General features: G+C 32.6%; 1 pseudogene; it reads left to right on the forward strand.

Annotated features, from left to right (window-relative positions):
- LOC127718593 (tubulin delta chain-like) overlaps positions 1 to 12,082 on the forward strand; it is a 38,591-nt pseudogene that overhangs the window by 19,542 nt on the left and 6,967 nt on the right.

A 12,082-nucleotide genomic window follows, 5' to 3' on the forward strand; every position in this document is an offset into this window, starting at 1 on the left:
AGAGATAATTATGTGAGTAACTAAGTTTTATTTTTTAACAGTAATTTTGAATTCTGAAAACCTTCATCCTTGGATAACATTAAAATCTTTCACATTAAGTTAAATTGCAGTATTATCATTGATATTTTGGTTCAAATGACATTAATTTTCAAAAAAAAACTTAGTTAAAATGCTGGTTTTATTTCAGGAAGAATTTATTGCCATAATTCTAATTTAAACTTAAACTTATTTGAGCCAGTGTCTGTCCAATATGTATTTATTTATATAGCTTCTTCAATTAATGGTTAATATTTCAAGTTTCATGTCAAACAATGAGAAATTTAAGCAATAGTACAGAAGTTTGTATCAAATACACAAAAGTACACAGCTAGGGTAATACACTGATTTAAAATAAGTGTAGTATTATGTAAGGATATTACGCCTGTTTTTTTTATTGACCAGGCGTACTCATTTGCATATAACGCCTGGTTTTCTGTGGACAGGCGTACTCATTTAAATATTACGCCTAATTTTACGCCTGGTTTCCGCCTGGTTTACGCCTGGACATGCATTCCGTAAACACTACAATGACGCCCTGATAAAGTATGATTTCTACGCCTGGTTTCCGTGTCATTTACGGGCGTCCCATTTCGTACAGGCGACTTTGTCAAGGCTTATAAATATTTAATTTTATACAGAGATGGAAACATTGTATCTGGAAAGAGAGGAAGAGGAACAAATTGGGCATTAGGTGTGTTGTCATGACAATGCAAGAGTTATCTCCCTCCTTTCAATCACTCTAAAGTCTCTTACAGTTTGTTGTGTAAATCACCATAAAACAGAGTGATTGGTTGTGAATGGAAAGAGGTTGGGATTACGATTAATATAATTTTTAAGGCTTTGACAAAATAGAGACAAAGGTTACCAAAGGGATATTCAAACTCACAAGTCGAAAACGAATAAATGCAATAAACGAAACACAAAGAAAAGACAAAACACAGTACACAAAACGCATCATAGACAACTAAAGACTGACCAATAGGAACTCCATCAAAAACTTGGGGTGATCCCAGATGCTACGTAAGAGTAAGCAGATTCTGCTCAACATGTGGCACCTGTTGTGTTGCTCATGTAAGCACGAACCCTGTGATAAGTCTAATACGGTAGGTCACATTGTAGGAAAAGAGGACTTGTGGGTATGTCAATTGGAACATATCCGTCATCATTTTGGAAACAGATATGATAAACTGTACATGGAAATTCAGAAATAGCTGCTTGCATTTATTTTTTGTGATAGTTTAATAATTACTGGCTAAAATCTTCTGGAGTGATTTCAACCAAAATTTGCACAGATTCCTCTGCAGGACATGCAAATGTGCATCTGCTATTTAATTTTTGATTTGAATTAATTCTTGAGGATTCCAGTATGAACAAATGAACTTGGGGATTTTTGCTTACATGTGTATTATTCATAGCTGTCAACTGACCTGTATTCTGCAGGTCACACCCGAGAATTTCCCCCTTCACACAGGATTTTTTAAATACCCACCGGGTATTCAAATAACCCGGGATTTCAGAAAATGACCTGTTTTCGCCCATATTTCTGACCTGTATTGTTTACGGTATTTAGAAGTCAAATATACTTTCGGTTTTCTCAGCGTTTTTCATTTGAAAAAGTAAACATTTGAAATTAGGATTTGCTTATTAACCTGCCAATGACAACTATCAAACCATTACATTTGATTGAAAAGTAACAATTCGAGGATTGTTTGTTATTGTACAACAGAAAGTTGAAGCCAGTCAAGCTTGACATACAATTTTATGTCCTGATTAAAAGATTTGCCGTTATCAAATATCCTGTAAAAATCATTTTGAAACAATTTGAACCTTTTATTACATTTCTGTTGGAGAGAATAATTTTGTTATCACTTAAATGTAAAAGCTTTAAATCAAATCCATATGCTCTAGATATTACACTGAAAGGAAACAAACTAACTTCTTTTTATTTATCTTCCTCCTGTGTATATATATAGGAGCACATTAGCTATAATTGATTTCTAATTACATGTATAGCTGGGGTTTATGACATTCATTAATAAAAAGAAGTAAACTAGTGTGAATAAAACAATAAAAGGGCATTGCTTTAGAAAGATATTTAATTTATGATAAATATTTATATACTTAACAAATACAAAAGTGATTATTTTTAGGAAACTTAGTGGTACATGTATATGTTAAAGTATATAAAAAAAAACTCTCAATACTAAAATTGGACAGAAAAAAATCGTACACGTTATGACCTGACATTTTCTTCTTCAATGCAGGTCATGACCTGCATTTTCAGCTTCAGAGGTTGACAGGTATGATTATTTGGGGATGACGGGCAACAACTTTCTTCTTCAGGATACTCACACATATTTTTTTGTTTGATTTATAGGCTACCATGGACTAATGAAGAGTGGAGAGGATCACATTTTAGAGGATACTGCCAACCAAGTCAGGAAAGAAATTGAAAGGTAACAGGACTAGAAATTTGTCTGATGTTTTATTTGTATTTCTGAAAATGTGATTCAATCAGTACTGTTATAAATTCTGATCACATTATTTTCATTAATTACAATTATTGTATTCTTTATTTACAGTTACTTTTTATGTTGCATTGATAAAAGGAGATGTGGGTCATTTTGAATTTGACAGCATCTACACAGTACAACTTAATACATAAGTAATGGGCCTTCATAATTCTTTATACAGCCTTAAAGCCCAATGGACAAGTACTGCACTGTAAAGCAAGGTCTTAATAACTGACTTAATTCTGAATTTCAAACACAAGAGCAAAACTATAAAAAAAAAAGTAATTAATGCCTATATGTTGCAATATATAGTTTTCTCTGCTATATGCCATTCTTCTTGTATTGGTCAAAGGGAAATAATCAAAGTAATATTGCTCATTTTAAAAGAGAGAGATGGAAGATACCAAAGAGATATTCAAACTACAAATCGAAGACAAACTGACGAGGCCATGGAAAAAACAGTACACACAACACATCATCGAAAACCATTAATTGTTTTCCTTTTCTTATCAACTAATTTTCAACATCTCAACTTATTTTTGCTTTCTATTGTTTTCACAGTCTGCACCAATGGTCACTAGTCCGATGCCCCATCCTTTTAAAATTTATTCGGCTAGTAAGTTTTTGCAAATTTTTGTTTGGACCATTAAGAAAATTGGACTAGTAGTTGGAAATAATTTTGGTGTAGATTGTTTTCATAAGGCCATTGAATAAAAACTTATTTTTGCTTTCTATTGTTTTCATTAAATAAAAAGGAATATGCAATGAATGAACCAGTAATCCAACAACACAAACACTGAAAAATACATTTGGATGTCAAGGTCAGGGTAAACAAGTAGTAAATGATTCATCAAAGACAAACATAGGTTTGCCATCAAAATCAATTACATAAAAGGACATATACTTCTGGTTATTTAAATGAATAGAATTATTTATCTTACTGTGAATTTATTATTTTGTGTGGGTCACACATATTAGTAGATTTTGTGGGTAGAGGCGAATTAGGGATCATAGATTTATTCTTACGAGGAAGCTCCGAGCATGCTCGGAGGATGCTCGGAGCTTTTTAAGTAGGCTCTTCTCAGCAGTTTATGTGACAATAATTATCATGATCCATTAAGATGTCAATCAAATCTATAGCACTTCTATAATAAGGAAAGTAGAGCATTAAAGAGGAAGCTCAATTAACACCTGTGTAAACATCTGGTCTATATAAATAAGTCTTATTAAAAAGCTCCGAGCATGCTCAGAGCTTCCTCGTAAGAATAAATCTATGATCCCTTAACAATTCAAATGAATAAAAAAATACATATTTTTATAGGCTTGTAAGCAGACTGAAAAAAACCACAAAATCAAATAGCCACTAACATATATACATATAAATTTTCCTCTTTCCACAAAAATAAATTAATGTACAGTATTTACTTTCTGATTCATTTATTTACATCAATAAAACAATATAAACCAACAACACTGAAAAATCAAAGACCAATAGAGGTCATCATAAAATCTGCAATTGTAAATAAACAGGTGCATATACTGTATGTCAAAATTACCCTGTTTCTCAAAAACATCATTTATATTTTTTACAGATGTGACATGTACAAAATGGTTGTATAATGATGCACAGTTTGACAGGTGGTACAGGATCAGGTTGGTATTTGTATGTATGTAGTTACTATAGCTTGTGTGAATGAAACAACAAAATTTGTTATGTCCCCTTGGTCTTTGAATTTTTATATTTCTTTATATTCTTTTATTATAAGCCCAAACTTATAGAAATAAAATGATTCAGCAACATATATTTCACAACTGTTTTTTTTCTCAATATCATATATTCCATATTATCATGATGTAAAGTAATTGGGCAAAGGGAGACAACACAAACCAATCACAAGGCCTTATGATGTTCCTTTTGTTGTCTTTTTGTGATTTGTGGAAATATCAAGCTCAACTTTATAAACATCTATATATTCTTAGAAAAGAGATTATCCAATTATTATTCCTGTACTGTGGGGATAATTACCTAACTGAACCTTACATAGACTTGTATATATTTAGCATTAGGGTCCAGTCTGTGTGGGGCCATCAGGGAGGAATAACCCACGAACCATCTAATTTCCTGTTCTCTAGGGATCATTCCCAAACAGAACCTTACATATATTTGTATATTTTGTAGGATTAGGATCTCGTCTGTGTGAGGCCATGAGGGAGGAATATCCCATGAAACATCTGATTTCCTGTACTGTGGCACCATGTTTGACAGGAGAAAGTCCGTTACAGAACTATAATGCTTTGCTAACACTGTCATATCTTCAAAGGTAAAATTACAAGTAATATAATGTGGTAAATTTTTGTGATTAGCATAAAATCTTCTACCTACACATCCTCACTTGAATCTGATCTTTAAGGAAAATCAGGGACAAGAAACATAAAAAAAAACAAAACCTGGGAATAGGTTTGTTCCTAGAAATTCCAAAATTTAAAATGCAAAAAAAAAACAACATAAACAACTTAAAAATCCATAGATTCTTTTTGTGTTTATAATTATATGGTTGCATCTTCAACAGTGTATTTTTCATGTCATTTATTAATTCAAAAAAGAACAAATAGCTGTTAAGGTCTATGATTAATCAATGTTGTTACATGTATTTTCCTGCCTTTTTTTTAATTACTTGTATATTTCCTATTTGTTTCTTTGTTTTCTACATTGTTATATATTTCTTCAACTATTCCTAATTAAAATGTTCAATTTAAAACCAAACTGTCGTTATTTATTTAGTTTAAATGATCATCGACAAAAAGTTTATGTTTCAGAAACACAGACTGTGTTGTTCTGACCTATAATGATGATTCTATTTCAGGAACACAGACTGTGTTGTTCTGACCTATAACGATGATTCTATTTCAGGAATACAGACTGTGTTATTCTGACCTATAAAGATGATTCTATTTCAGGAATACTGACTGTGTTGTTTTGACCTATAATGATGATTCTATTTCAGGAATACTGACTGTGTTATTCTGACCTATAAAGATGATTCTATTTCAGGAATACAGACTGTGTTATTCTGACCTATAAAGATGATTCTATTTCAGGAACACAGACTGTGCTGTTCTGACCTATAATGATGATTCTATTTCAGGAATACAGACTGTGTTGTTCTGACCTATAATGATGATTCTATTTCAAGAATACTGACTGTGTTGTTCTGACCTATAATCATGATAATGATGATTCTATTTCAGGAATACAGACTGTGTTGTTCTGACCTATAATGATGATTCTATTTCAGGAATACTGACTGTGTTGTTCTGACCTATAATGATGATTCTATTTCAGGAATACAGACTGTGTTGTACTGACCTATAATGATGATTCTATTTCAGGCATACAGACTGTTGTTCTGACCTATAAAGATGATTCTATTTCAGGAATACAGACTGTGTTGTTATGACCTATAATGATGATTCTATTTCAGGAATACAGACTGTGTTATTCTGACCCATAAAGATGATTCTATTTCAGGAACACAGACTGTGCTGTTCTGACCTATAATGATGATTCTATTTCAGGAATACAGACTGTGTTATTTTGACCTATAATGATGATTCTATTTCAGGAATACTGACTGTGTTGTTTTGACCTATTATGATGATTCTATTTCAGGAATACAGACTGTGTTGTTCTGACCTATAAAGATGATTCTATTTCAGGAACACAGACTGTGTTGTTCTGACCTATAACGATGATTCTATTTCAGGAATACAGACTGTGTTGTTCTGACCTATAATGATGATTCTATTTCAGGAACACAGACTGTGTTGTTCTGACCTATAACGATGATTCTATTTCAGGAATACAGACTGTGTTGTTCTGACCTATAATGATGATTCTATTTCAGGAACACAGACTGTTGTTCTGACCTATAAAGATGATTCTATTTCAGGAATACAGACTGTGTTGTTCTGACCTATAATGATGATTCTATTTCAGGAACACAAACTGTTGTTCTGACCTGTAAAGACGATTCTATTTCAGGAATACTGACTGTGTTGTTCTGACCTATAATGATGATTCTATTTCAGGAATACAGACTTTGTTGTTCTGACCTATAAAGACGATTCTATTTCAGGAACACAGACTGTGCTGTTCTGACCTATAACAATGATTCTATTTCAGGAACACAGACTGTGTTGTTCTGACCTATAATGATGATTCTATTTCAGGAACACAGACTGTGTTGTTCTGACCTATAAAGATGATTCTGTTTCAGGAACACAGACTGTGTTGTTCTGACCTATAAAGATAATTCTATTTCAGGAATACAGACTGTGTTGTTCTGACCTATAACGATTCTATTTCAGGAACACAGACTGTTGTTCTGACCTATAAAGACGATTCTATTTCAGGAATACAGACTGTGTTGTTCTGACCTTTAATGATGATTCTATTTCAGGAACACAGACTGTGTTGTTCTGACCTATAATGATGATTCTATTTCAGGAACACAGACTGTTGTTCTGACCTATAAAGACGATTCTATTTCAGGAACACAGACTGTGTTGTTCTGACCTATAACGATGATTCTATTTCAGGAATACAGACTGTGTTGTTCTGACCTATAATGATGATTCTATTCCAGGAACACAGACTGTTTTGTTCTGACCTATAATGATGATTCTATTTCAGGAACACAGACTGTGTTGTTCTGACCTATAAAGATGATTCTATTTCAGGAATACAGACTGTGTTATTTTGACCTATAATGATGATTCTATTTCAGGAATACAGACTGTTTTATTCTGACCTATAATGATGATTCTATTTCAGGAACACAGACTGTGTTGTTCTGACCTATAAAGACGATTCTATTTCAGGAACACAGACTGTGTTGTTCTGACCTATAATGATGATTCTATTTCAGGAACACAGACTGTGTTGTTCTGACCTATAATGATGATTCTATTTCAGGAACACAGACTGTGTTGTTCTGACCTATAAAGACGATTCTATTTCAGTAATACTGACTGTGTTGTTCTGACCTATAATGATGATTCTATTTCAGGAACACAGACTGTGTTGTTCTGACCTATAATGATGATTCTATTTCAGGAATACAGACTGTGTTGTTCTGACCTATAACGGTGATTCTATTTCAGGAACACAGACTGTGTTGTTCTGACCTATAACGATGATTCTTTTTCAGGAATACAGACTGTGTTGTTCTGACCTATAACGATGATATTCTGGGAAAACTACAGAGGAAGATGGAGAGTGTTTCTTTTGATGCCATGAACACCTTTATAGCATCTGCTCTAGGTGGGGTATTCCTGCCAACAGATACCATGACACCAAAAAGGTCAGATTATCTCCCCTAATATAAAACAAAAATGTATCTTTTGATGCCATGAACACCTGCGCTGTATTTTGGGTATTTCTGCCAAAATATCCACAACACCAAAAAGGTTAGATTGTTTCCCGTTACAACTCTATAAAATATTTTTTGAATCTCACTATTTCAAATATAAATCATAAGATAATCTGCAAGTTCATGTAGAATTCAAGAATTCAAACCCCTTATGTGATAATTGGAAATTTGTGTCAATTTAGGTGGAGTACCAAAAAGATTGGATATGTCTCTTTTTAAAATTTGAAAGGAACTGGATATTAACATAAAAAAATTCGTAATGGTTCCGCGGAAACCCAATGTCTCGCCTACTTTTGCTGTTATCTTTGTTTTCAGTGTGATAGGGGAATGCACATAATAGATTTACAGTTAATGAAATAAAACGTTTGAAATGTATGAAAAAAGTTATGCTTGTAAAAATGAATACAGTATGCAATCAAATCTATAGATTTATAAAAGAGTTGAAACATAAATTTATTGAATGAACAAATGATAAAGAAGATAATTTTTACATTGTTTGATGATTTATCCCTTAATTCAGAAGAGGACGGAATGTAGGATCGCTATGTCAACAAAAAAAATTTCCTCTAGATACTATCTTTTGATTGTAAGAAGCTTCTGTCCAAGTTTGGTAAAAATCCAGAATGGTTTAGGAATCTAATAAATGTTTTAAAAACTTTTAACTGCAGACTGTATGTAATGTTAACTGGACGAAAAACTAAGTCCATTAATAAGAAATATACGGAAAAACAGGAAATAAAAACTTCCTACTAGATACTAGCTTTTGATCATAAATATGCTTCTGTCTAAGTTTGGTACAAATCCAGGATAGTTTAAGAAAGTTATTAAAATTTTTAAAACTTTAACCACAGAGTGAATGTAATGGTAACTGGCAGAAAAACTAGGTCCATTAATAAGTAAAATACGGAAAAACAGGATTTTTTTTTTACAAAATTTACTTCTGGATACTATCTTATGATCATAAACAAGCTTCTGTCCAAGTTTGGTAGAAATCCAGGATATTTTAAGAAAGTTATTAAAATTTTAACAACTTTAAACCACAGAGTGAATGTAATGTTAACTGGCTGAAAAACTTAAGTCCATTTATAAGTAAAATACGAAAAAACAGATTTTTTTTTTTACAAAATTTACTTCTGGATACTATCTTATATTCATAAACAAGCTTCTGTCGAAGTTTGGTAGAAATCCAGGATAGTTTAAGAAAGTTATTAAAATTTCAAAAACTTTAACCACAGAGTGAATATTTGTGGACGCCGCTGTCGACTACAACGACGACGCCGCCGCCGACGGTATGTAGGATCGCTATGTCTTGCTTTTGCAACAAAAGTTGCAGGCTCGACAAAAATTGGCTTAATAACTGATTTACATGAAAAATAAATTGAATTGTCTCCCCTTGCACATACAATAGTTTTTATAGTACCTTCTTTGGTATTATACTTTATCACCATATAGATTTTATCTTATTTCACTTTGCACAATAAAGTATAAATAATCATGCTATACCAAATTATTAGGTAAAAAATGGTGCCTGATGCATAACTTGGGCATAAATAGTAGCTACTTATTCAAATCTATACAACACTGTCATATGCAAAGGGCTACTATAGAAACAAATATATGGTGGGGGTTGAAAGGCACTTGTACTATTTTTGTATGGGTGAGTGCAAGTCACAAAGTTCAAATTGTGTGGTTATGTTTTTTGTTGGAGTCACTTTTGCCGTTCTTGAGTTATGACCCTTTGTAAATTGCAGAATTTGCTGTATATTTTCAATTGAGGGCATCTGCGTCCTATAGACACATTCTTCATTTATTTAACATGTTATTTCATCCCCCAACTTACTATTTTATGCATTAAATATAAAAACATTGAATTTGAAAGGTGTATGAAAAAAGTTATACACTGTCCACACTAGGGACTATATTTGTAGACAACGAAAATCAGAGAACTTCCTGTAATGTATGACAAACTAGATAGTCAAGTTTACAAGAGGAGTTAAATCAATTTATAGATTTAAGTTTTGCATACAAGTTTACATCTTTATTTCTTAGTGGACCAAGTATTGGTATGGAACCTTGGGAGATGATAAGATCAGTTTGTCCTCTTCCAGCAAACAAATTTGTACAGGTCCATCATATAGCTAAGAGGTAAGTCAGTACGTGTATTTGTACAGGTCCATCATACAGCTAAGAGGTAAGTCTGTACATGTATTTGTACAGGTCCATCATATAGGGAAGAGGTAAGTCAGTACATGTATTTGTTATGGGCCATCATATAGGGAAGAGGTAAGTCAGTACATGTATTTGTTATGGGCCATCATATAACTAAGAGGTAAGTCGGTACATGTATTTGTACAGATTCATCATATAGCTAAGAGGTAAGTCAGTACATGTATGTGTACAGGTCCATCATATAACTAAGAGGTAAGTCAGTACATGTATGTGTACAGGTCCATCATATAACTAAGAGGTAAGTCAGTACATTTATGTGTACAAGTTCATCATATAGCTAAGAGGTAAGTCTGTACATGTATTTGTACAGGTCCATCATATAGCTAAGAGGTAAGTTAATACATGTATTTGTACAGGTCCATCATATAGCTAAGAGGTAAGTCAGTACATGTATGTGTACAGGTCCATCATATAGCTTAGAGGTAAGTCAGTACATGTATTTGTACAGGTCCATCATATAGCTAAGAGGTAGGTCAGTACATGTATTTGTACAGGTCCATCATATAGCTAAGAGGTAAGTCGGTACATGTATGTGTTCAGGTCAATCATATAACTAAGAGGTAAGTCAGTACATGAGTTTGTACAGGTCCACATATAACTAAGAGATAAGTTAATACAGTCAAACTTGTATATAAAGGCCAACCTCTGGACCTGATAAAACTGATCTTATGTCAATTGAAGAAAACTATTTAAAAGGAAAATTATAATTTACTATTACTCAACAAAAGAGAAAATATCAAGGGGCAATTAAAGAATGTCCGTCTCCATTTGGTAGTTTTAGCTTCACATAAATTGGTGCTCCAAGTTAAAGGAGGTGGTTGCTAACCAAACATGCATTTCAATTTTATTTATTACAGTAAGCTGTCATGGGCAGGATTACAGAAACAGATGAGTCAAAGCATTAGACGACACGATAGCAAAGGAAATGTAGTATCCTTAGTATTAGAGTTGGGATGAGGTTTACAAAAATGAGAATGATGGGACAACAAAATATGGGCAAAATAATATAGAACATGTAGAAAAGAGAAAAATGGGCCAAAAAAAATATATCGAATAATGAAAAATGGGCAAAAAAAAATAGAGAATAGAAAAAAATAGGCCAAAAAACTATAGAATAGTGAAAAATGGGACAAAAACATAGAATAGTGGAAAATAGGCCAAACAAATATACTTTTATAAATTTTGACTTGGATGGAGAGTTGTCTCATTGGCACTCATACCACATCTTCTTATATCTTTAGAATAGTAAAAGATGAGTCAAAATATATAGAAAAGAGAAAATTGGGCCAACAAATTAAAAGAATGGTTATAATGGGGTTGCTAAGATATAAAGAATATTGATGGGTTAAATTATTTATTTTGAATTCTAATAATAACAATTATCTACCCCTTAGCTGCCATTACTTGAAATATTCACAATTGGCTTTACCTGTTTATTTTTTTACAGTAACCTCTCCTTGATTGTCATTTGGTACATATGTTTATTGATACAAGAGGAGAGGAACATAAACCTATTTTCCTTATACAGCATCAGTTTGGTAGTATAGGTAATGTAGTGATAGCACGAGGTGACAGTACAGAGACATTTTATCCTCAGATGACACAGGGGCTGGAGAAAAAGTTCCGTAAATCTTTCAACACTGTCAGCTGGAATCCTTTCCCTATAGATATTTGGACTGGTAATTGTAAAAGAATATGTTTATATACAATGTAGCATTGACAATTACATTTAGAGATATATAATCTTTTGTAGACAGTTAAGTTTTCCTATTTCTAATCTTGGCTTGTCAAGCAGTTTAAAAATAAAAAGTTTGACAAATGAGAGAAGAAAAAAAGTATTGTATCTTAGAACCACATCTAAATAAAACC

Source organism: Mytilus californianus, unplaced genomic scaffold, assembly GCF_021869535.1.
Source record: "Mytilus californianus isolate M0D057914Y unplaced genomic scaffold, xbMytCali1.0.p SCAF_10, whole genome shotgun sequence".
NCBI classification, from domain to species: domain Eukaryota; kingdom Metazoa; phylum Mollusca; class Bivalvia; order Mytilida; family Mytilidae; genus Mytilus; species Mytilus californianus.